Source organism: Hemitrygon akajei, unplaced genomic scaffold (assembly GCF_048418815.1).
Source record: "Hemitrygon akajei unplaced genomic scaffold, sHemAka1.3 Scf000105, whole genome shotgun sequence".
NCBI classification, from domain to species: Eukaryota; Metazoa; Chordata; class Chondrichthyes; order Myliobatiformes; family Dasyatidae; genus Hemitrygon; species Hemitrygon akajei.
In genome coordinates, this window is record NW_027331991.1 from 2,012,151 (window position 1) to 2,039,774 (window position 27,624).

General features: G+C 44.1%; 1 protein-coding gene across 1 annotated transcript in view; it reads left to right on the forward strand.

Annotated features, from left to right (window-relative positions):
• The window catches only part of LOC140723236 (uncharacterized), a 701,392-nt gene that overhangs the window by 671,667 nt on the left and 2,101 nt on the right, over window positions 1-27,624 (forward strand). The window lies entirely within an intron of this gene.

The window sequence follows — 27,624 nt, forward strand, 5'->3', positions numbered from 1 at the left end:
GGTACGTAACATAGCACCCGCTGAGATGCAGTTGGTGAGTCTGCTCTCAATGGTACAGCGGTAAGGGTCCGTCAGTACCCTGGGACAGAGGTGATCTTTCTTGATGCTCAGCAGGAAAAATGGCGCTCTTGTGCCTTCTTGATCAGGTTGGATGAGTTCAGGGACCAGGTAAGATCCTCGGACATGTGGACACCAAGGAATCTGAAGCTTGATACACGCTCCACTACAGCTCCGTTGATGTAGATGGGGCCATGAGTGTGGCTCCTAGCATGCTTGAAGTCCACAATCATCTCCTTGACCTTCTGGGTGTTAAGGGCCAGGTTGTTGTCGGCACACCATGCGGCCAGGTACTGGACCTCGTCCCTGTAGGCCGTCTCGGCATCCCCTCTGATCAGGCCTGCCACCGTGGTGTCGTCTGCGAACCTGATTATGGAGTTAGAACCATGTAGAGGAACACAGTCTTAGGTGAAAAGGGAGTACAGAGGAGGCCTCAGCACACAGCCTTGAGGCACGACGGTGTTCAGTGTGAGAGTAGGGGAGGAGAGGTTGTCTAACTTAACTGATTGGGGTCAGTTAGTCAGAAAGTGCAAGGTCCAATTGCAGAGGGATGAGCTGATACCAAGTTGGCGAAGTTTGGCGATCAGCTTGGAGATGACCACAGTATTGAAAGCCGAACTAAAGTCAATGAACAGCACTCTGACGCAAGAGTTGGGGTTGTCCAGGTGGGTCAGGACAGAGTGAAGTGCCGTGGAGATGGCGTCCTCTGTTGACCTGTTGTTGATAGAGAGAGGGGTGAAAGAGAAGGAAATAGCGAGGAAAGGGGTGAAAGAAAGTGGGAGACTGGTCAAGTAGGGGTGTAACTGAGAGGGATAGGGAAGAGGGAAGGGGGAGGGAGAGAGGCGGTGAGGAAGCAAGGATGATTGAGACGGACGATGATAAGGAAGAGGTGAGGGAGAGGTGAGACGGTGAGGGGACAGTGAGCAAGAAGGGAAGGCTGGAGTAAAGGGCCCTATGAGGAAGAGGGACTGTGAGGAGGGAGTGAGGGAGACGGGATAACGAGACAGGAGTGACGGAGAAAGGCGGGGAGATGGTGTCTCTGATTAGAATTGTTAGACCAACAATTCATTCAGTCCCCAGTTGCAGGGTCGTTAATCATGTATGTTCAGAAATCATCGAACAAATCCACCGTGGGCTTACGGTTGCATGCCGGGAGTTTTACGGCGTGTGGTTCTAGTCGCCATATCCGACAGCGGGGAGTTTTACCGCACACGATTCCTAGTCTCCGTATTCCACACCGGGAGGTTATTGCTCACTGCTCCCCGTCTCAGTGGCAAGATATTAATCTGCCGATTCCCACTGACCTGCTCTCCATAGCCCTCCCATCCACGTACTTATTCAAGTTTCTTAAACAGATGCTAAGCCCTTAGGCAAAGTCAGGAATCAAAAGGTAAAGCATGTTGAGACTAATGTTCTGCTCTGCGTATATTTCAATGCAAGTAGGATTGAAGAAAAGGCAGATGAGATTAGGACATGAATCGACACGATTTACAATATTGTAGTCATCAGGGAGACTTGGCTATGACAGGGGCAGGACTGACAAATCTATATTCTTGGGTTGCGTTGTTTTGGACGTCACAGAGCGGGAGGGTTTAAAGGAGAAGTGGTCGCGTTACCAGCCAGGGAAAATATGGTGGCAGTGCTCCGTCAGGACGGACAGGAGAATTCCTCTAGTGAGGCATTATGGGTACAACTGAGTAATGAGAAAAGATAGGACCACGTTACTGGGGCTATATTACAGACCACCCAGCAGTCCGAGGCATTTCGAGGAACACATTTGTACAGAGATCACAGACTGTTCAAAGAAACATAAGTTTGTGAAAGTAGGTGAGTTTAACTTTCCACACATTGACTGGACCTCCCATGCTCAAAATTCCTAGACTGGATAGTATTTGTTAAATGTGTTCAGAAAAGTTTCCTTCATCATTACGTGGAAGTCCCATCGAGAGAGTGTGTGAGATTTGATTTCCGATTAGTTACTGAGACACGGCTAGTGACAGAAGATTCTGTAGGCCAAATATTTACATCTAGCGATCACAATGCCATTATTTTAAATGTAAATATAGATAAGGAATGGTCTGGCCTGCGGGATGTGATCATAAATTGGAGAAATGCCGATTTTGATGGTCTCTAAGAAGGCTTTGAGAATTGTGCTTTGGGACACGCTGTTATCAGGCAATGGTGACTTGGCGAACGGGAGGCCTTCAAAAGCGACATTTTGAGAGCAGCAAGCTTGTCAAGTCAAGTCAAGTCAAGTCAAGTCAACTTTTGTTGTCATTTCGACCATAACTTCTGGTACAGTGCACAGTAAAAATGAGACAACGTTTTTCAGGACCATGGTGTTAGATGACACAGTACAAAAAACTAGACTGAACTACGTAAAAAACCAACACTGTGCTGCCTTTATGGCAGTTATTTAGTTTATAATATTTTCGCTTAGTAATTTGTTAGCATTTTTCTAGTTAAAGTTAGGATTGTTTAAATCAATTTATTTGTCTGTAATACATCGCGGCTGCGATGACGTCACATCCTGGTTCGCCGCGTCTTGTGGGAAAATACCGGTTTGAGATATACGCAAGGGTAGGGGTCACTCACATGTGCCACCATAGCGCCGGCTAGGTTTTCTCTATGCACCAAAGGCACAGTGAAAGCAACGCTGTAAGTCATTAGATAATCGATATGTTGAGTTAAAACGTTAACGCCGATTCTGTTAAAAGTAACGACGGTCGGTAAGGTTTATGTTTTCGTCAGTTAAAGAGTCGGGATAGTTTGTATTGAAGTGTATCTAAAGCAGTCAATGGAGCAGCTAAATTCTGACTGTATGCTGCACTTTAATGTAATGTAGTTATTGTAGTTTTACCTTTGCAAGTATTCACAATGTAAATGTGATATTTAGAAGGAAACAAACACTGTACCAATCTTGTATTGTTTTATCAACAGTTTTCACCATACGTTAATGTGAAGAGTGAACAGTAAATGGTTAATCTTACTGCAGCCTTGTTTGCATTGACTCTGGTTTATCTCGACGTTTACCTCGGCGTTACGTCACACCCGAGCGAGAACGTTACAGTGAAAAAGCGGCATTATCAGGTGTTTAAAGTGTAGCCATGTCAACTCGGTCCAGCATCAAGTCGTTGTCAAAGTCGTCGCCATCCTGCGACAGGGGCAGTAGGGCATCAAGTAAGGCCACCCAAGCAAGAGCTAAAGCAGAAGCCGCCAAGGTGCGAGCGCGCTTTGCCAAAGAAGAACTAGAAGTAAAGATGAAAGCGGCTGCCAGAGAAGCCGAAAACCAGAAGGAAAAGGCTGCCAGAGAAGCCGAAAAGCAGAAGGAAGCGGCTGCCAGAGAAGCCGAAAACCAGAAGGAAGCGGCTGCCAGAGAAGCCGAAAACGAGTTGGAAAGGAAAAGGGTAGAGGCACAGTTAGAGGTGCTGAAGCTAGAACGAGAAGCAGCAGCTGCTGGGGTGGAAGCAGAGTTCATAGAAGATGCTGAAGAAATGCATGATCCGGTTGACGGAAAATCTACCTCAGAAAAGATCAGATTGGAACGCACAAGCGACTATGTCCAATCTCAAATAGAACGGAAGACTCTTTCTTCCTCTCCTTACTTATTCGATAACGTCCCACTTCATGAGGAGTCTCGGAGAGGCCCGACGGCATCACGTCCATCCGAGAAAGATAATTTACCCTCACAACTCCGCGATGAATCCAGGAATGAAAGGGCTCATGACCAGTATTTCTCGACACCGAACTTACCAGATTTGAGGAGAAGAGAGGCAAAGACCGAGTCCAGACCAGCAAATTCCATAAGAGATGTACGCCCTCAGTCGCGTACCTGCGGACATGTTCCCTCAGCCCGCACGCCACTTGCAGACGAACCCGTAGCATAGTATTTCTCACGACGGGATCTCGTCACTTCAGGACTATACCAGTTCGACGATAAACCTGAAAATTACCGTGCATGGCACTCCACATTAACCAACGCTATCGACGGAGTCCAGCTCAGAGCAACCCAGGAGTTGGATCTTATGGCAAAATGGCTGGGAAAAGAATCATGTGAACAGGTGAGACGCATGCGTTCAGTGTACATCAACAAACCCGAGCTAGCATTGAAGAAAGCATGGGAGAGACTTCAGGAGGGCTATGGAGCCCCCGAAATTATTGAGGCGGCGCTATGCCAACGTTTGGGAAATTTTCCTAAGGTGTCAGCCAAGGACCACACCAAGCTAAGAGAATTCGGAGATTTACTCATGGAGATTCAAGGCGCCAAAGAAGATGGCTACTCAGCTGGTCTAGTATACCTAGACACTCCAACCGGGATTAGACAACTCGTGGACAAACTTCCATTTGGGCTGCAGGACAGGTGGTTGTCCGTTGCCTCAGATTACAAGGAAGAACACGAAGGTCGATTTCCTCCCTTCGAGTATTTCATTAGGTTTGTGTGCAGGGAGGCGAAGAAGCGAAATGATCCTAGCCTCATAGGTCCAGGAAGCAGTACAATTTACACCAAGCCAGATAAATCCACTTCGAATAATTCCAACATTACTAAACCAGTCTCAGCGCTTAAGACTGAAGCCTTTACAACTAACAACGACCCTAGCAAGAATTGTCCATTGCATGACAAACCCCACCCCCTCAAGGAATGCAGAACGTTTAGGGAAAAACCCCTTGAAGAGAGGATGGCCCTTCTCAAGGAGAAAAGAATATGTTTTAAATGCTGTTCCTCGACCTCTCACCTTGCTAGAGAGTGTACGATCGCCGTGAAGTGCCCGGAATGTAATAGCACTAATCACGACGGGGCCATGCATCCTGGCCCGTTACCGCGAACCGACAACGCTCCTTCACCCTCACAACAGGACGGCGGGGAGGGAGAAGCTCACTCCAGGACAACTGTTGTCAGCTCGAGCTGTAGAGAAGTTTGCGGTCAAGCTCAGGCAAGCCGTTCTTGTTCAAAGATCTGTCTCACTAAGGTGTACCCTAAGGGAGCCAAAGACAAGGCCATCAATGCCTACGTAATTCTGGACGATCAGAGCAACCGCTCGCTAGTCAGTCCAGAGTTCTTTAACATGTTCAACATTGAGAGTGAGCAGTTCCCATACTACCTTAGAACTTGCTCAGGCAACCGGAAAACTTACGGAAGGAGGGCTGAAGGCTTCCAGATCGAGTTCCTGGATGGTAAAGTCCTCATCTGTCTCCCTCCACTCGTAGAGTGCGAGAAAATCTTGAATAACCGCACTGAGATCCCGACGCCAAGTGCGGTGCTACACCAACCACATCTCCACCACATCGCCAAACACATCCCAGAGCTGGATCCAAAAGCAGAAATACTCCTGCTATTAGGGAGGGATGTTCTCCGGGTACACAAGGTTAGGCAGCAGGTCAATGCACCACACGACGCCCCCGTTGTGCAACGCCTGGATCTGGGCTGGGTGGTGATAGGAGAGGTGTGCCCTGGCAATGAACACAAATCAACGGTTAACACACTCAAGACCAATGTGCTAGAGAGTAGTCGCCATTCGATTCTTCAACCCCGCACAAGTTCCATGTGCGTCCAGGAAGCACAACAAGGCTTTAACAAGCGCAAAGTAACTGACGAGACGCTGGGTCAGTCAGTCTTCGCCCAAAAGGAGCATGATAATAAACTTGCTCCATCGACTCAAGACGCCATCATCTTAAAAACAGAGGACACCAAGGTCTTCAGAGACAAAGCAAATAGTGGGGTCGCCCCACTACCTTTCAGAGAACCACGCCAGTGCTTGCCAAACAACAAAGAGCAGGCAGTCAAGCGGTTCACGTCCTTGCAAAAAACCATGAAAAGGAAACCTGAGATGCAGCAACGCATCCGATCGACCCACGAGGTACTGGGCACACTAATGGCAGAGGTCACAGCCATTATGAATGCACGACCACACCTACCCGTGTCTTCTGACCCGGAAAACCCCTTCATACTCTCGCCACCAATGCTCCTTACGCAGAAGGCAGGAGCTGCCCCTCCACCAGGGGACTTCTCTGATAAGGACCTGTACACAAAGCAATGGAGAAGGAACCTTCAAGTTGGAGATTTAGTCCTGCTCAGGGACAAGCAAATCGCCCGCAACTGCTGGCCAATGGCCAGAATCACTGCCACATTCCCTAGTAGGGATGGACGTGTCAGGAAAGTCGAGTTGAAAACTACCGACCAAGGCGATGTGAAAATTTACCAAAGGCCAGTTACAGAAGTCATTCTACTTCTACCTAATGACTGATTTAGAGACTGAAGTTTGTATTATGTTCATTGTGACCTTACGAAGGTCAAGCGGGGAGTGTGCTGCCTTTATGGCAGTTATTTAGTTTATAATATTTTCGCTTAGTAATTTGTTAGCATTTTTCTAGCTAAAGTTAGGATTGTTTAAATCAATTTATTTGTCTGTAATACATCGCGGCTGCGATGACGTCACATCAGGGTTCGCCGCGTCTTGTGGGAAAATACCGGTTTGAGATAAACGCAAGGGTGGGGGTCACTCACATGTGTCGCCACAGCGCTGGTTAAGTTTTCTCTACGCACCAAAGACACAGTGAAAGCAACGCTGTAAGTCATTAGATAATCGATATGTTGAGTTAAAATGCTAAAGCCGATTCTGTTAAAAGTAAAGACGGTCGGTAAGGTTTATGTTTTCGTTAGTTAAAGAGTCGGGATAGTTTGTATTGAAGTGTATTTAAAGCAGTCAATGGAGCAGCTAGATTCTGACTGTATGCTGCACTTTAATGTAATGTAGTTATTGTAGTTTTACCTTTGCAAGTATTCACAATGTAAATGTGATATTTAGAAGGAAACAAACACTGTACCAATCTTGTATTGTTTTATCAACAGTTTTCACCATACGTTAATGTGAAGAGTGAACAGTAAATGGTTAATCTTACTGCGGCCTTGTTTGCATTGACTTTGGTTTATCTCGACGTTTAACTCGGCGTTCCGTTACACCCGAGCGAGAACGTTACAACTACCCTCTGCCTTCTTGGGCGTCAGTCCTGAATCCACAAGCCAACTTTTCCAGGGTAACAAGTTTTCTAAAGTTCTGAAAGGTGATACCATGTTTAACAGAAGGATGACCGTCACATCCTCACATAATTGAATCAAGCACGTGAGAGATGATCTGCCCCTCACAAAGCCACACTGATTCTTCCAAATCAGTTACTGCTTCTGGAAATTCTCGTAAATCCTGTACTACGAATGTTCTCCAATAATTTGCCCGTCACTGAAGTAGGACTCACCGCTTCCCGCAGTCGCCCAGGGAATCTCCCGACCACACAAGAAGGCGTATTTAACCTAGTATTTTTTTTTTTTCAAAAGTTCCAGTACAGCCTCTCTCTTAACCTCGATATGTTGTCGCACGTCGGCCCGTGTAACGCTCTACTCGCAAGTATCCCCTTTCACTGGTGAATACTGAATTAAAGTTTTTATTCATTCACCTGTCCTTCTTCCCCCGACCTCAGGGGCTTGTTTCATCTTCTATCCCCGACAGGTCCTATACTCATTCCAGTCATCTTTTTCTTCACATACAACTTAATAAAATAGTCTACTCGTTTATTTATTCTACCAAAATGCATTCCTATGTACCTCCGGCATTGGATTCAATCTGACATTTTTTTGCCATTCCCTAATCTGTGTGCCATCCTGTAGCCTCCCTATGATCTCAATGGGATATGACCCTCATCTGTTTTTGTCCCACCACTAAATCTGCCATAAAACCATCAACAACTTCATCGAAATCATTGACATAGAATGCAAAAAAAAGTGGTCCCAACCCCCGAGGTTACTGGAAACGAAACATGGGTTAGGACCATTTTATCATGTTCTTATAAATACCTCGAATCTTCATCCTCAATAATAGTCTATAACATTGTCCCAAACACTGGTCACCTTCACTCACATTGCTCCTAAGTAGAACATATTCTGCTTAAAAGAAAGAGATAAAATATATTGCAAAACAGTGGCCCTCTCGGCCCGGTTTCTGGAACAAGGAACAACAATAAACATTTGTTGTGGTGTGTTGGTCAGGCCAGGATATTCAACACTATGTTTACACGATTTTTAATCTATTGAATATGCATGTATTTATTTGTATATGTATTTCCGTAATTATGTATTTATGCATGTGTGTATTTATTTGATCCTTGTTTGTTTGCTTATTTATCTATTTTTCTTCTATATTATGTATTGCATTGAACCACTGCTGCTCAGGTAACAAATTTCACCACACATGCCTGTGATAATAAACCTTATTCTGATTCCGTAGTGACGAACTATGTGACGTATATAAAGCAAGGACATGATACACCTTGGCCATTGCCGTGTCCGTCGGTCACCACTGGGTGGCTCTCTCCTCTTCAGAATAATTCGCCGGTGTATTAGAGAATTCTCGCTCTAGGTCAGCTCGTCGCCAGTCTCCGTCAGTCTCTTCCGTTCTCCTCAGCTCAGGTAAGATGCTTATTGAAGGAAGGGACTGAACCACAGGGCAGTTACATTTATAGTGAAGAGGAACAGTGAAAGCAAGAGCGACGCGTGAGATCACGGCAGCTGTGTGTTGTAACCACTGCCATTCATCCCATCGAGGTGCACTGGCACCAAATACACCATCAGACTCATGTTTGATTAATTCCATTTTAATCACAATATTCCAATCTGCTCCGTTGGATCTAAACCAGACCAAGATATCAGCGGCCTATTAAACGACCTATCGTGAAAGGATATTACTCACAACACGCATAAGGAAGGGAGAAGCATATGACAGGAGAGCAGAAATAATTGCATTTTTCAGCAGCACTGAGTCGGTCTGATCAGAGGTCATATTGGAATAATCGCTTTCCAGAGAGAAGGGACATACAATACCAAACGGATGCTTAGCATCTCCGTAGTAGTCGTGAAGAGCTCTCCACTCCAACAGAGGCTCAGTGAAGTGTCAGAATCTGATCACATGCGACGCGTGGGAACTGATTCATAGTTCTGTCCAGAAGTGGAATTGTGTGCGAGCAGGTTCAGTGTGAAAAACAACAAAGGGATTGCCCGGCTCTGGACAATCTGGATTACATTCCGTGTGAAAAACAACAAAGGAATTGCCCGGCTCTGGACAATCTGGATTACATTCCGTGTGAAAAACAACAAAGGAATTGCCCGGCTCTGGACAATCTGGATTACATTCCGTGTGAAAAACAACAAAGGAATTGCCCGGCTCTGGACAATCTGGATTACATTCCGTTGACACTGGGTGGCTACGACAGCTGCACCCAGGTGGCGAAGTCGACAAGTTGAACCCCATGTCAGCGTCCTGGAAGATGGAAACACTGCACTCTCGTCCTTGGCTGGTCCGTACCGTATCACACGGTGTCACTGGACAACTGGACCGGTCTATATTTTAGTTCCTGTTATCAAGTATCAGAAGTCTTCAACCAACATGCTATTGAAGTTATAAAGTTTATCTTTAATTTACGTGGTCGAATCAAAACAAGTATTTATTGCGTGAATGAAGCGTGGAAGTCATTCCGGACAAAACAGAGCTAAATGCAGCACAGTGGGGAAATGTTAATGCTCTTTGTATCCCACGGGTTATTGAGGGACAGATCCCTATTAAACATGGTCTCCATCATCGAGTTTACAACCGTTATGAACAAGGAAGCGAGCGCCGATCAGTCTGGTCGGAGTGTGGATGAAGTAAAGGCGTTTTATCCTGTTTAGAATCCTCAAGTGCGGCATTTAGTCAAAAGCCTTCTGAAAATCTAAGTAAACAACATCCACTGGGTATCTTTTATGGAATCTGCCTTTTGATTTCCTCAAAGAATTCCAACAGATTTACCTAGCTGCATTTCCCCTTTCGAAACCATGGTAAAATCCGGCCCATTTTATCCTGAGTCTCCACGTAGCAGGAATCTCATCATTAACAATGGAGCCCTACATCTTTCCAACCACTAAGGCCAGGCTATCCAGCCTATTATTTCCTGTCGTTTGCCCACCTCTCTCCTCAGAGTGGAGTGGATTGACATTGGCTACTTTCTACTTCTGCGGACTATTCCAAAATCCAATGATTTTTCAAACTTCACCACTAATGCGGTTCTCAGCCTGGTGTTTCAGAAAACGCAGGCCGTTGTCAGAACCACAGCCAACCCCCGCCCCCCGGTGCAATACTTTGCATCTAGCAGCAGATGGCGACAAACGGATCAAACGTGAATGTGACAGTCAGAACATCCTGGTCTCCTCCATCCGGTCCAGCTGATGTAGTGATTCTAAATTCACATATTTCAGCCTCTCAGCACCTTCTCCTTCGTAATAGCAACTACACTCTCTTCTCTCAATGACATCCGTAAACTGCTGTTGTCTTTCACCGTGCAGAATGATGGAAAATATTGAGTTCGTCGTTATTTCAAAGGGAAAGAGAGATGATATTAATCATTCTATTAATGACCGTGTGGATGAAGTCCAGACATTAAATAGACAGTGCTTTATTAGTGTGTGGGTTGAGGGAGGACCGAAAACCATGATACTGGGTACAGTGTTAAGGGGTGTGTGGAAGTACATTCGGGAATTATATTAGGTGAGAGATACAAGAGAAAATGGATAAAGGGAAGTTTGGATTCTGTCGGTTCGGGTATCAATTCCTGTTTGCTGTGAGGAAGTGACATGATGCAGGAAGAGATATTAATGTGTGTACGGGAGCGAAGGGAGAGTGCGAATCGACGGCGAAATTAATCATTTTTTTTCGAATGGAGGGCTGGGTGTGACAATACTCATTGGCAGTTAATGGGTGCACGGAGGGAGAGGATGTTTTGTGACGGGAGATATTAATCAGAGTGTTGGGGATATGTAGACTGGGTTTGTAACACTAGTGTAGCAATTATTGTGTAGAGCAAGAGGATGTTAGGGGACGGGAGATATTAACCGGAGTGTGGAGGAAGGTGAGAATAGGTTTGTAATAACAATGTAGTAATCATTGTGCAAAGGGAGGAGTGGTTGGTATTTGAGTAGGGATGTTAACGGTTGAATGGATGATTACATGACGCGGAATGAACTGGTGTGTGATGAGAGGGGAGACTCACTGCTGATCATCAGTAGGTCAGGCAACATCTATGGCAATGAATAAACCGTCTACGTGTTGTATCATAGCCCTTCGGCAGGGCTGGAAAAGAAAGTAGAAGTTGCCAGGATATTAAGATTTGCAGAACAGGAGAAGAGGTGAGAGGACAGAGTGGAGATATGAGGAAGAGGGAAGGAATTCGTATAAAATATCGGAAGTTAGAGGAGTCGGTGTTGATGCTATTAGATTAGATGTTACTTACACTGATTATGAGGTGTAACTTATCCAAACTAAAAGTGGTCTCATTATGGCACAAGATAAGGCCATGGACAAACACATCGCAAACGGAGTCGGCAGATGGACTGAAATATTTGTCCTCTAAGAATTTTCGCTTTTTTCTGCATAGAGCTGAGGCGCCCGATCGATTGTTAACAATTATTAATTGTTAATGATTAACAGTTTGCTTGCGGTCAGTATCTTCGTAAGCCTGGAAGTTCTTTTATCTTAACTCTCTTCACTGCATGCCATTTCTTCGCCTTTGATATTTTGTGATTTGGCATCAATCCTCATCCCAATTGGGATTTTACATCAATGACATCGAGTTTATTTTTACTCCAGGTGTTGGAAAACACGTCAGCCTTGTGTAGTATCGAATATTCAGTGTGCTGGTGCGAGTATAAATGAATGACCGTCGAGATTCATCAGCTCAGTTTTTTTCAGCGAGATCGCGGACTGGTGGAAGACAGGTTGAATCTCACTCAGCATTTTTGAAACATTTAACGGTTTTACAAAGATACTTTACATGATTATTGCCGTTATTGGAGTTCCTGGTAAGAAAAAAAGCGAACGAACAGTTTTGAGTGCGCGGTCTGTGGACTCGTTTAGTTTAGTTGCCGACAGCGTTGTAAAACGGGTGTCTCAGTGAGTGCAGAGCAGACATTGTGACAAAACCTGGTGTTGGTTCAGAAGTTCACTTTCATTTTAATCCGTGGCTGTGCAATATTTACCCAATGACAACAATATGGTCTGCACTGAATTTTATATTTTGAGGTATTCAGTTCAACAGCTAGCGAATCACTGTCAGTAAGAATTTTGATCTCCTCTGGGATTGATCGAGTTCATCTGCACTCTCACACAGCACATGTACCATGCCTGTAGCTGGTAATGAACAATGTTCTCATCAGAGCTTTTGCATACTATCCATATCTGATTTGTTTGCTAAATGATGATTTAAAACGTCAGATTTCCAAAGATTGCTCGACTTCTTCCCACTTGCAAATTCTCCAGCAACTTTTGCATCATCACAATACACACAGGTGACTCCACTTTCTGTATTGTACATAAATATTCCCCCTGAACCCTCCCCCAGGGGACTGATGGTGGTGAACTCAGTGAATGCAATGCCAATGAATATGAAGGGAAGGGCAGTAGTCTGTCTCATTGGAGTCTGGCACATTTGTGATCTGAAAGCTACTTGTTGCCCAGGACAAAGGTGTTTGATATCATTATGTACCCAGAGAGAATGGGCTCAAGCATGTTCTCACTGGTAGAAAATTCCAGAACAAGAGGTGGTAGCACAAAAAACACGCACAAAATGCTGGAGGAACTCAGCAGGCCTGGCAGCATCTATGGAAAAGAATATTATTGTTGAGTTCCTCCAGCATTTGCGTTTCTTGGATCTCCAACATGGGAAAAAAACAGAAAAACAGAAAACCTACAGCATAATACAGGCCCTTCGGCGTACAATGCTGTGCCGAACATTACTTACTTTAGAATTTACCTAATATTCCCCACAGCCTTCTATTTTTCTACGTGCCATGTACCACCCTATTGTATCCGCCTCTATCACAGTCACCAGCAGCCCATTCCACACACTCGCCACTCTGCGTAAAAAAAACCTCACCCCTCGTGGTGATATCACGTGTCAGAAAGGGATGGAACGGAGTTCCGAGCATGCGCAGAAATGAAGAATGTTCGAGAAGCATGGCAGTATAAAACGTGGTTTTGTTGGTGTTAAATTAAAGGTCAATTCTTCCAGAATATGGTTTGTTATGAGTAACCCACGGTACGGATAAAGCACACAACACCCCTGAGATCTCCTTCCAACCGGCTTCCAAGCACCTTTAAACTGTGCCCTCTCCACAGATTTTCTCTTTTTTTAATGACTGGAAACAAAACAAAGGTGATTTTCTCAACTGCTGCTGTAAATGATTTTGTTCCCTCTCTCCGAGTTCCTAATCCTTGCATTTAGACAGCTGGAGCTCAGCTCTGTCTGAGAGATCCATCGGTTCCCATTCCCTCATCAGCCGGAAGCTCCCCGGGGCCTGTGTACGGATCGTGGGGCTGAGAGAGAGGGAAGAGAGCAGGACTGTCCTGGGATTGCAGGTCACGGTGTCCGAAACTCAGAGAAATTTCCCTAAATCGGTGTTGCAAACTTCACGTGGCGAACACTCTCACCTTACGCCGATCCTTCCGTTTGTGCACTGCGCGCATGCGTGATATCCGGGTAAGTGAACAACGCATACGCCTGCGCATTCAATCGGTCCTTCGGCGAAAGCGAACTTTTTATCGCACGGATTTATGAGTAATCACGGTGCCATTGAAAGTTTCTGCAACCACCGGTTCCATGACAATACTTCTGTGCTTTTTTTTTGTGCGGCGGCTCCCATAAACAATATATTCCATATCAGCAGGCACTTCGTGTATCTAATACCAAATTACAAACCCATTACAAATGCAGATATGAAACACAGAAGATTCTGCAGCTGTTGGAAAAACAGACTCACACACACACACGCACGCACGCACGCACACACACACACACACACACACACACACACACACACACACACACACACACACACACACACACACACACACACACACACACACACACACACACACACACACACGGCAACTAAGCAGAGGAGTACACAGTCTAGGCATGTTGAAGGCCCTCGGCCTAAACGCTGTCTATTTATTCTTCTTCACATTTGTGACCTGATCTGTTGATTTCCTCCAGTACTTTGCAGAAATTAACCACCTTTTTTCAATCAAACCGATTCAAAATGTTTCTGATCTTTCATTTGTACCCACATCCTGCTGGCGTTATTCCTCCTCGTCCTACTCATCGTAAACTGCAGGTCCCATTTGTTTCTGGAGTCCCAAAGTCCTGACTCAGGCTGACAACTCTTTGGTTTCTGACTCTGCACCATCAAAGATTCACTCGCTAGTCTGCTGTCAGGTTTTAGAGGCGCATTGCAACAGCCCAACTGTCTGAGGCACAGTCCTTTGAAATTAGTGAAAATGACCCAAAACGTTCAAAAGAGCAGGGAGGAAGGAGTTAACAACCTTAGTCCGGAGTTCTGAAAAACGTTAAAACCACAGTTCTTCAGCATGGAGAAAATCATGCAGGAAATTCATGGAGGTATATTTGATGATGAGAGGCTTTTGACGTGTGGATAGCCAAAGGATTTTTCCCAGGGCTGGAACGGCTAACACGAGGGGGCATAGATTTAAGTTGCTTGAATGATGTGATGTCAGAGCTAAGTTTTTTTAAACAAAGTGGTGTTTGTGTGGAATGCACTGCCAGCGACGGTGGTAGAAGCGGATACAATAGGGTCTTTTAAGAGACTCTTAGATAGGTACATGGAGCTTAGGAAAATAGGTGGCTATGCGGTAGGGTAATTCTAAGCAGTTTCTAGAGTAAGTTACATGGTCGGCACAACATTGTGGGCCAAAGCGTCTGTAATGTGTTGCAGATTTCTATGATTCTATGAAATTCAAGGGAAATCTCCTATCCCATGGAGAGGTGACTAGTTGCAACCTGTCATCATAGGGAGTGTGAGAGGGAAACGGCAGGGATAGATTTTGATAAACTGATATGGAACAGAAACATGGGCAGGAACCAAATGGACTGAGTAGCCTTTCTAGTGTACATGGTGAGGGTGATAGAGTCAGTAAGTACCTGAGACACGGGATAAATGATACAGAATTGATTTATCATTCACAGATCCACAATGTAAAACTTCTGTCTAGTTTAAGGCTAACATCAGCAGAACAGTCTCCTCCAATGCTCAGTGACTAGGGTTCAGTCCTGGGTGCGATGAGCAGCCGCAAGAACTGCAGAATCTGACAGTAACAGTCCCTCATGAACCTGCGGCTGCCTTCAGTCACCGTGATGGTTAAACATTTAACACGGAGCTGATTTGAACTTCCTCCCTAATGTGAAGGTGCTGGTGTTGCCACAGCTGGGATGATTGAGTAAATCTCTTTCTTGAGTTATTAATCTTTTTATTGATATAAAAGGAATATAAATACAAACAAGAGGAGAATTATCTCAAATGTACGTATCAATAACAATGCAAACAGAAAGTGAAATAAAGATGATCAAAGTCATACATAGTGTTAAGCTATTATGTGATATATAATAAAAAAAGACGACAGCTGATTCTCCTCCATTCTATACATGGAGAAAAAAAATTAAATTATGAAAAGAAGAAAATAAAACACTACTCTATACAAAATAAAAAGGAATTGGGCAGTCCATTCGGAGGATATGATCAAAAAGTAAAAAAAAAGAAAGAATTTCTGATCAAATCTAGAACTTCGAAAAAAAAATTGTAAAAGTAATAAATCAAACCAAATGAAAATACTGAATAAATGGTCGCCAGATTTGCTCAAATTTACAGGATGCATCTAATGTCCGACTTCTTATTTCCTCTAAACTTAGACAGGACATAATGGAGGAAAACCAATAAAAGACAATGGGTGGATTAGAATCCTTCCACTTCAATAAAATGGCTGTCCTATTCAATGAAGTTGAAAAGGCTATCATACGTTGAGTGGAATCAGGAATATTTCCTGGTTCCAATGGGATAATCCTAAATATTGCCGTAAGTGAATTAGGTTGTGGTTCCAGATGTAATTATCTAAAAAAGTCTACATTAGATAAATCTGGCTATCCACACGACCAATGCATCTCATCATCTTATACACCTGCATGAATTCCCTGCATGATTTTCTCCAGGGTGAATAAGACGATGGCCACACTGTGGTTTTAAAGTTCTTCAGAGCTCTGGGCTAAGGTGGTTCTTCCCTGCTCTTTTGAACGTTTTGAGTCATTTTCACTAATTTCAAAGGACTGTGCCTCAGGAAGCTGGGTTGTTGTAATGTGCCTCTAAACCCTGACAGCAGACTATCGAGTGAATCTTCGATGGACCAGAGTCAGAAACCAAAGAGTTGCCAGCCTGAATCAGGGCTTTAGGACACCAGAAAAAAAATTGAGGCCTGGAGTTTATGATGAGTAGGAGGAAGAGGAATCACACCAGCAGGATGTGGCCTAAAATGAAAGATCAGAAACATTTTGAAACTGTTTGATTGAAAAAAGGTGTTTAATTTCTGCAAAGTACTGGAGGAAATCAACAGATCAGGCAGCAAATGTGGAGAGGAATAAATAGACAACGTTTAGACCGAGCCCCTTCAGCACGCCTAAACTGTGTACTCCTCTGCTTAGTTGCTGCCTGAACTGCACAGTTCCTCCAGCATTGTGTGTCTGAGTCTCTCTATTTACAACAACTGCAGAATCTCTTCTGTTTCATACCTGCATGTGTAAGAGGATTGTACATTGGCATTAGATACACGGAATACCTGTTAGTATCGACTTTTTTGTTTCAGGGAGCTGCCACACAAAAAAAAACTGAGCTATGGACATGCAACCGGTGCTTGCAGAGACATTCAATGGCACCGTGATTACCCATAAATCCATGCGTTAAAAATTTCGCTGTCGCCGAAGCACCGATCTAATGCGCAGACGTTAGCGTTGTTAATTATACCCGAACATCACGCATGCGCGCAGTGCACAAACCGAAGGATCAGCTTCAGGTAAGAGTGTTCGCCACGTGGAGTTTTCAACACAGTTTTAGGAAAATTTCTGTGAACTTCGGACACCGTGGCCCGCAGTCCCGGGACAGTCCTGCTCTCTTCCCTCTCTCTCAGCCGCACAATCCGTATACGGGCCGCGGGGAGCTTCCGGCTGATGAGGGAATGGGAACCGATAGATCTCTCAGACAGAGCTGAGCTTCAGCTATCTAAGTGCAAGGATTAGGAACTCGGAGAAAGGGAACAAAAGCTTTTATATCAGCTGTTGAGAAAATCACATTTTTTCTACCTCCAATCACAAACAAGAGAAAACTTGTGGAGAGGGCACAGTTTTAAGGTGCTTGGAAGCAGGTACGAAGAAGATGTCAGGGGTTGTGTTCTTTATACGTACTGTGGGTTACTCATAACAAACCATATTCTAGAAGAATTTACCTTTTATTTAACAACAACAAAACCACGTTTTACACTGCCACGCTTCTCGATCATTCTTCATTTCTGCGCATGCTCGGAACTCCGTTCCATCCCTTTCTGACACGTGATATCACCACGAGGGGTGAGGTTTTTTTACGCAGAGTGCCGAGTGCGTGGAATGGACTGCTGGTGACTGTGATTGAGGCGGATACAATAGGGTCTTTGAAAAGGCTCCTCGATAGGTACATGACACGTAGAAAAATAGAAAGCTGTGGGGAATATCAGGTAATTTTTAACGTAAGTAATGTTCGGCACAGCATTGGGGGCCGGAGGTTGAGGCTTTCTTTTTCGATGTTGGAAATCCAAGAAACACACACAAAATGCTAGAGGAACTCCACATTGATATAATTTTCCTTAGATGCTGTCTGACCTGCAGCATTTTATGTGTGTTCCTTGTTCTAGCACTTCTTGTTTTGGAATTTTCTACTGGTGAGAAAATGCCTTGACCCATTCTCTCCGGATACATAATGATATCAAACACCTTTGCCCTGGGCAACAAATAGCTTTCAGATCACAAATGCGTCAGACTCCAGTGAGACAGACACTGCCCTTCATTTCATATTCACTGGCATTGCCATCACTGAGTTCACCACTGTCAGTCCCCTGGGGGAGGGTTCAGGGGGAATATTTATGTATAATACAGAAAGTGGAGTCACCTGTGTGTATTGTGATGATGCAAAAGTTGCTGGAGAATTTGCAAGTGGGAAGAAATCGAGTAATATTTGGAAATCTGACTTTTTAAAGCATTATTTAGTAAACAACTCAGATATGGACAGTATGCAAAAGCTCTGACGAGAACATCCTTCATTACCTGCTACAGGCATGGTACATAGGCTGTGTGAGAGCGCAGATGAACTCGATCAAACCCAGAGGAGATCAAAGTTCTTATTGACAGTGATTCGGTAGCTTTTGAAATGAATATCTCAAAATATAAAATTCAGAGCAGACCATATTGTTGTCACTGGATAAGCATTGCACAGCACAAGGTTTTTGCGCACATATTTCAAACCGGAGGGGACATTAATGGGAATGAGGGGAGACTTCAGTGTCCCTGATGCCCTTCCCTACAAGATGTGCATCCAGCTGCAGCTTGTAACCCTGCACTTTAAGGAGCTGGAACTTGAAATGGACGAATTCTGGATCATCCGGCAGTTGGATGGGGTGATGGGTATCACATGAAGAGATGTGAATTACACTCAAGTTGCAGCACACAGGAAACTGGGTGAGTGTCTGGAAGAGGAATGAGGCTAAATAGTCATTGTTGAGTAATCTTCTGGCCATCCCCCACAAGAATAGGTGGACCAGTTTAGAAGGTGTTGTGTAGGGATTACCTGATGGAGCAAAGTCAAAAGGGGAGATAGGGGATTTGTTAGTGGAACAGAACTAGAAGGTGACTACTATCCGAGTGGTAATGCTCCCCTGTGGGGTGGGTGGTTAAACTAAAGTTGCATGGAGGATTGGAGCCAGAATGACAGAACAGATAGTGGAGAGGTTGAATTGAATTGACTTTATTACATACATCATTCGTATACTTAAAGAGTAGAAATCTTTACGTTACGTCTCCATCTAAGTGCAATTTATAGTAATTAATAATAATTAATATGTACAACAGGGCATTCAAGATAACAGAAATACAATTGTATCAGCATGAATGAATCAGTCTGATGGCCTGGTGGAAGAGGCTGTCCCGGATCCTGGCGGTCCTGACTTTTATGCTGCGGTACCATTTCCCGGATGGTAGCGGCTGCAACAGTCTGTGGTTGGGGTGACTGAGCTCCCCAATGATCCAATGGGTCTGTTTTACACAATAATATAAATACCCTGGATAGTGGGAAGTTCACATATACAGATGGGCTGGGCTGTATGCACCACTCTCTGCAGAGTCCTGCAACTGGGGAAGTACAATTCCCATACCAGGCAGTGATGCAGACTCTCAGAATGTTCTCAAGTTGCCCCTGTAGAAAGTTTTTGGGATTTGGGGAACCATTCCAAACTTCTTCAACAGTCTGAGGTGAAAGAGGCGCTGTTGTGCCTTTTTCACCACACAGCCGGTATGTACAGACCTGGTGAGATCCTCGGTAATGTGTATGCTGAGGAACTTAAAGCTGTTCACCCTCTCAACAGCACATCCATTGATGTCAGGAGGGTTTATCCTGTATCCATTAGAGGAACAAATTTGTAGGGAGATCGCAGACTATTACAAGAAACAAAGGCTGAGATTGTAAGCAATTTTAACTTTCCATATATTGACTGGGACTCTCATACTGTAAAAGGATGAGATAGGGTAGAGTTTGTCAAATGTGCCCTTAATCAGGACGTAGAATTCCTGATGTAGAAGTGTGCAATAAGCTGTTAGGAAACGATCCAGGGCTAGTGACAGAAATTAGTATATGGGAACACTTTGTATCTAGTGATCATAATGCTATTAGATTCCAAGTAAATATGGAAAAAGAGGGGTCCGGAACACGGGGTGACATTCTAAGTTGGAGAGAGGTCAATTTTGATGGTATCAGAAAGGATTTGACAAGTGTGGTTTCGGACAGAATGTTTTTTGGCAAAGGAGTACTTTGTCAGTGGGACGCCTTCAGAAGTGAAATTTTAAGGGTGTAGAGTTTGTATGTGTCTGTCAAAATAAAAGTTGAGATGCAAATGGTGCAGGGAACCTTGGTTTTCAAGAGAAATCGAGGCCCCATATATTTTGTTCCTCTAAATGCCTCAGGCTGTTGGGTGCAACCAAGATGCATTAATGGCTACAATATCATCATTCCATGCCCTGAGCATATCTGACCTTTTTTTTAAGTTGTCATCTGTTGGCTTCTAAAAGTTTGCCAATAGTTTTTGCTCTTTTGTTTGCCCTCTCTTTGGCTTTTATGTTGGGTTTGGCTTGTCATTTCACCACAGTTGTGTCCTCCTGCCTTTCCAATGCTTGCTCTACTTGGGGATGTATCGATCACTCAGCTCCCAAATTGCTCCAGAAACTCCAGCCATTGCTGCTCCATTGTCACTGCTGCCAGTTTCCCTTCCAATCAAGTCTGGCCAGCTTCTCTGTCATTGAAACATGGAGAAGTTCAGTACAGAAACCTGCCATTTGGCCCATCTTCTCAATGCTGGAAAAACATTCAAGCTGTGGAATGCAATGACCTGCACCGGGACCATAGCCCTCCATACACCTACCATCCAGATACCCATCCAAACTTCTCTTAAATTGTGAAATCGAGCTACCATACACCACTTGTGCTGGCATCTCATTCCACACTCTCAAGGCCAATAATTTGTTCCCCATAAATTTTCACGTCCCCACTTACCCATCACCTCTGGTTGTTGTCACACTTAAAATCAGTTGAAGAAGCCTGCTTGCATTTACCCAATCTATACCCTTGTATTTTGTCTACACAGAAACATGGAAAACCTACAGCACAACACAGACCTTTTGGCTCAAACATATCCTTACCTTGGATCTACCTAGGCTTACCCCTAGCCCTCTAACATTCTAACTCCATGTATCCATCCAGGAGTCTCTTAAAGACCCTTTCATTTCCGCCTCCACCACAGCCGCTGGCAGCCCATTCCATGCACTCACCACTCTCTGTGTGAGAGAGAAAAAACTACTATACTTCAAACAAATCCTCAAAGCAATGTATTATTTCCTTGTTTATGTTTAGAGCCTTTTTTAGATGTATCAGATGTTGAGGGACATTGATCATGTGGATAGCCAGAGATTTTTTCCCAGGGCAGAATTGGCCAATATGGGGGGGCATACAGTCTTTTAAGGTGCTTGGAAATTGATACCAAGGGGATGTCAGGGGTAAGTTTATTACACAGAGAGTGCTGGATGTGCGTAATGCACTGCCAGCAGCCGTGTTCGAGGCAGATACAATAGGGTCTTTTAACAGCCTCTTAGATAGGTACACAGAAAAATAGAGGGCTGTGTGCTGGGGAAATTCCAGGCAGCTTCTAGAGTAGGTTACATGGTCGGCACAGGACTGTGGGCCAAAGAGCCTGTAATGTGCTGTAGGTATCACTGTTGTATGTTTAGGAGCAAAACAAATTTGGTTAACTTCCAATCATCTGGTACCACCCCCATCACAAAGGATGACTTAATGATCTCTGCCAGGGACCCGACAATTTCTGCACTTGCCTCCGACAGGGTCTAAGGGAGCACCTTCTCATGCCCTGGAGATTTATCCACCCTAATCTGCCTCAGGATAGGAAACACCTCCTCTACTTTAGTGTGTACAGGGTTCACGATGTTAATGCTGTTTTCCCACACTTCCATAGACTTTGTATCCTGTTTGCTGAGTAAACAGAGATTAGAGAAAATGAGGATCTCCCTATCTGCTTTGTTTCCACACGTGGATTGCCATTCCGGTCTTCCAGAGGACCAACTTTCTCCCTTGCAATACTTTTGCTCTTAATCTATCTCTAGAAGCCCTGAGGATTATCCTTCACCTTTTTTTGTGAGGGCAACCTCATGCCTTCTTTTAGCCATCCTGATTTATTTCTAATGCGTTCTCTTGCATTTCTTATACTCCACTAGAATCTGCCTGCCTATCCCTGTTATGCAACTCCATTTTGTGCTTCACCAGGGTCCCAATATCTCTTGAATTCCAAGGTTCCCTACAGTTTAACATATCCTCTTTGCTGTCAATCAACACTGCTGCACCTCAGGGGTGTGTGCTTAGCCCACTGCTGTACTTTCTGTATACAAATGACTGTGTGGCTAGGCATAGCTCAAACACCATCTACAAATTTGCTAATGATACAACCATTGTTGGTAGAATCTCAGATGGTGACGAGGGAGCGTACAGGAGTGAGATATGCTAGCTAGTGGAAGGGTACCACAGCCACAACCTGACACTCAACGTCAGTAAGACGAAAGAGCAGATTGTGGACTTCAGGAAGAGTAAGATGAGTACCAATCCTCATAGAGGGATCAGAAGTAGAGACAGTGAGCAACTTTAAATTCCTGGGTGTCATTATCTCTGAGGATCTAATCTGGTCCCAGCACATTGATGTAGCCAGAAAGAAGGCATGACAGTGGCTATACTTTATTAGGACTTTGAAGTGGTTTGGCATGTCAACAAATACGCTCAAAAACTTCTATCGTTTTACTGTGGAGAGCATTCTGACAAACTGGATCACTGTCTGTTGTGGAGGGGCTTCTGCACAGGACCGTAAGAAGCTGCAGAAGGTTGTAAATCTAGTCAGCTCCATCTTGGGTACTAGCCTACAAAGTATCCAGGACATCTTTAGGAAGCAGTCTCTCAGAAAGGCAGCGTTTATTATTAATGTCCACCAGCACCCAGGGCATGCCCTTTTCTCACTGTTACCATCAGGCCTGAAGGCACACACTCAGCGATTCAACAACAGCTTCTTCCCATCTGCCATCTGATTCCTAAATGGACTTTGAAGCTTTGGACACTATCTCACTTTTACTGTTTTTGCACATTTTTAATTATCTATCCATTATACATAATTTATTTAATTGTTTATTTCTAATGTTTTAATGTATTTATTTTATTGATATTTTATTATTATTATTATCTATGCTAGGTTCTGTACTGCATTGAACTGCTGCTGCTAAGTTAACAAATTTCACGACACATGCCGGTGATAATAAACCTGATTCTGATTCCGAGTTTCTATCTTTACCTTTTATTCTGACAAGCACATACCCGCTTTGTACTTTCAAAATTTCACTTTGAAGGCCTCCCATTTACCAAGCACACCTTTGCCATAAAGGAGCCTGTCCCAGTCCACAGTTGCCAGATCCTAGTATCTTAATTCCAGGTGTTGATCCATGCCCTGAACACATCCGCCTTTCCTACGCTGCTCCTTGTATTGAAATATACAGGGCTCAGCATATTCACTGCACCATGCTCAACTTTTTCATTCCTGACTTTGTCTGAGGCCTGAACAACATCTGTCTCCACAACCTCTCCACTACCATTCAGGCTCCCATTCCCCCTGCAACTTTAGTTTAACCCCCCTTACCCCCACCTCCCAGCATGCAGCTCTATCACCCCTTTGGCTTTCCTCTCCCAGATCAATAAAAAGGAGGTGCATACCAGGTACAGGCAGAGAGGAACAAATGGGGTACTTATGAAATACAGAAAATTCAAGTGAACACTTATGAAAGAAATAAAAGAAGGCATGAGGTTGCCCCAGCAGACAAGGTGAAGGAGAATCCTCAGGGATTCTGCTGATATGTTAAGAGCAAAAAGGTTGCAAGGGAAAAAAATAATTCTCTGGAAGATCAGAATGGTAATCCATATGAGGAAACAAAATAGATGGGGAGATTTTTTTTTGCATCCGTATTTACTCAAGAGATGAACACAGAGTCTATAGAAGTGAGGCAAAGCAGCAACAACTTCATGGACCCTGTACAGATTACAGATGTGGAGTTGTTTACTGTCATAAGGCAAATTAGTGTGGATAAATCCCCAGGGCCTGACAAGTTCTTCCCTGGGGCCCTGCGGAAGACAAGTGCAGAAATTGTCAGGGCACAAACACAGATATTTAAATAATCCTTAGTGACAAGTGAGGTACTGGAGGATTGGAGGACAGCCAATGTTGTTCTACTGTCCAAGAAAGGCTCTAAAAATAAATAAGAAATTGTACGTTGGTGAGCTTGACATCAGTAGGGGCAAAGTTATTGCAAGTTATGTGCAGGAACCGGATATATAAGTATTTGGATCGATGTGGACTGATTAAGAATAGACAGCATGGCTTTGTGCATGATAGATCATGTCTAACCAATCTTATAGAGTCTCTCGAGGAAGTTATCAGGAAAGTGGATGAAGGCAAGGCAGTGGATGTTGTCTACATGGACGTTAGCAAGGCACTTGACAAAGTCTCATATGGGAGGTTGGTCAAGAAGGTTCAGTCACTCAGCATTCAAGATGAGACAGTAAATTGGATGAGACACTGTCTTTGGGAGAAGCCAGAGTGTGGCAGCAGATGGTTCCCTCTCTAACTGTAAGCCTGTGATTAGTTGTGTGCCATAGGGATCAGTGCTTGTTTTGTTGTTGTTTGTCATCTATATTAGTAATCTGGATGTTGGTGTGCTTAACTGGATCAGCAAATTTGTGGGTGACACCAAGATTGGTGGTCTAGTGGACAGCAAGGAAAACTATCATGGCTTGCAGTGTGACCTGGACTCGCTGGAAAAATGTTTTGAGAAATGAAAGGTAGAAGTTAAAGCAGAAACATGCGAGGTGTGGCAGTTTGGTAGGACCTACCAGGGTGGATCTTACACAGTGACTGTTTGGGCACTGAGGAGTGTTGTAGAGGAAAGGATTCTGGGAATACAGGTCTATAATTCACTGAAATTGGTGTCACAGTTCAATGTGGATGGAAAGAAAGTTTTTGGTACATTGGCCTTCATGAACCAAAGTACTGAGTACAGGAGATGAATGTTATGTTGACATTGTACAAGACATTGGTGAGGCCTAATTTGGAGTATTGAGTGCAGTTTTGGTCACCAACCTACAGGAAAGATGTAAAGACTTTGAAGGAGTTCAGAGAAAATTCACAAGGATGTTGCCAGGTCTGGAGGACTTGGGTTGTAAGGAGAGATTGAACAGGTCAGGACTTTATTCCATAAGACCATAAGACAAAGGAGCAGAAGTCGGTCACTCGGCCCATCGAGTATGCTCTGCCATTTTATCTTGAGCTGATCCAGTCAATCTCCCCTTTAGTCCCATTCTCCCGCCTTCTCACCATAACCTTCGATGTCCTGGCTACTCAGATGCCTATCAATATCTCCCTTAGATACACCCAATGACTTGGCCTCCACTGCGGCCCGTGGCAATAAATTCCACATATTCACCACCTTCTGGCTAAAAAAATTTCTTGCATCTCTGTTCTGAATGGGCACCCTTCAATCTTTAAGTCATGCCCTCTTGTACTGGACTCTCCCACCATGGGAAACAACTTTGCCGCATCCACTCTGTCCATGCCTTTCAACATTCGAAATGTTTTTATCAGGTCTTCCCTCATTCTACTAAACTCTAAGGAGTACAGTCCAAGAATGGTCAAACATTCCTTATACGTTAACCCTCTCGTTCCTGGAATCATTCTAGTGAATCTTCTCTGAACCCTTTCCAATGACAGAACATCCTTTCCTAAATAAGGAGTCCAAAACTGCACACAGTATTCCAAGTGAGGTCTTATCAGTGCCTGATAGAGCCTCAACATTACATCCCTGTTCCTATACTCTATTCCTCTAGAAATGAATGCCAACATTGCATTTGCCTTCTTCACCACCAACTCAACCTGGAGGTTAACCTTAAGGGTATCCTGCACGAGGACTCCTAAGTCCCATTGCATCACAGAACTTTGAATTCTCTCCCTATTTAAATAATAGTCTGCCCGTTTATTTCTTCTACCAAACTGCATGACGATACACTTTCCGACATTGTAATTAATTTGCCACTTCTTTGTCCATTCCCCCAATCTATCCATCTCTCTGCAGACTCTCTGTTTCCTCAGCACTATCAGACCCTCCACCTATCTTTGTATTGTCAGCATACTTAGCCACAAAGCCATCTATTCTATAATCCAAATCGTTGATATACAACGTAAAAAGAAGCGGCCCGAACATAGAATCCTGTGGAACACCACTGGTAACCGGCAGCCAACCAGAATGGGATCCCATTACTCCCACTCTCTGTTTCCCACCAATCAACCAACGCTTTATCCACATATGTAACTTTCCCATAATTCCATGGGCTCTTACCTTGTTTAGCAGCCTCATGTGTGGCACCTTGTCAAATGGTTCCTCAGTTAAGACTGATGCAAAATACTCGTTCAGTTCCTCCGCCATCTCCTTATCTCCCATTACAATTTCTCCAGCATCGTTTTCTATCAGTCCTATATCTACTGTCACCTGTCTTTTACTCTTTATATACTTGAAAAAGCTTTTAGTGTCCTCTTTGATATTATTTGCTAGCTTCCTTTCATAATTCATGTTTTCCCTCTTAATGACCTTCTTAGTTTCCTTTTGTAAGCTTTTAAAAACTTCCCAATCCTCTGTCTTCCGACTAATTTTGCTTCCTTGTATGCCCTCTTCTTCGCTTTTACTTTGGCTTTGACTTCTCTTGTCAGCAATGGTTGCATCCTTTTTCCATTCGAAAATTTCCTGAGGGTTCTTTCACTTCCATCTCTCTAATTACTTCCGGTTCATTGCACAATACCCAATCCAGTACAGCCGATCCCCTAGTGGGCTCAACAACAACCTGTAACTATGAAAATGGACAAGGGAGAGCCAATCATGTTGTGGTCACTGCTTCCTAAGGGTTCCTTCACTTCCATCTCTCTAATTACTTCCGGTTCATTGCACAGTACCCAATCCAGTACAGCCGATCCCCTAGTGGGCTCAACAACAACCTGTTCTAAAAAGCCATCTCGGAGACATTCTACAAATTCTCTCTCTTGATATCCAGTGCCGACCTGATTTTCCCAATCCACTCGCATGTTAAAATTCCCCACAATTGGAATTCCTTGGAATGTAGAAGATTGAGGGGAGACTTGATGGAAGTATACCAAAATTATGAAGGTTATAGATGGGGTAAATGCAAGCTGGGTTTTACCACTGAGATGGGGTGGCACTACAACCAGAGGCCATGGGTTAAGGGGGAAAGGTGAGGGGAACATGAGGGGAAACGTCTTCACACTGACGGTCATTCGGGTATGGAATGAGCAGCCAGTACAAGTGGTGCAGGCAAGCTCAATTTCAACATTTAAGAGGTTCATATAGGTACCTGGATGGTAGGAATATGGGAGTGGGCAGTTTAAATAGTTCAGCACAAACTAGATGGCCCAAAGGGCTGGATTCTGTGTTGTACTTTTCTATGACTGACAAGAACCTGAAATAATATGATTATTCATTTAATTCCTTTTAACAGCTGTGTGGACCAACCATTCATCTGGGCAGGAAATGTTTACATGGCTTCAAAACTGTGGCACTTTATATTGACAGTAGATAAAAGAAAATCCCAGCTACACATCAACAAAGGGTATTTGCATGAGAGAGGTCAGTTACTGTGGGGCCAGGCACATTTGCAGCTCATTGGGAACAGGGAATAATACTAATGGAGAGAGTCAAACTGAGCCAGGTCACAGATTGGAGATGGCAGAAATGCCCCATTCTTATTCCAGATACCAGCACTGT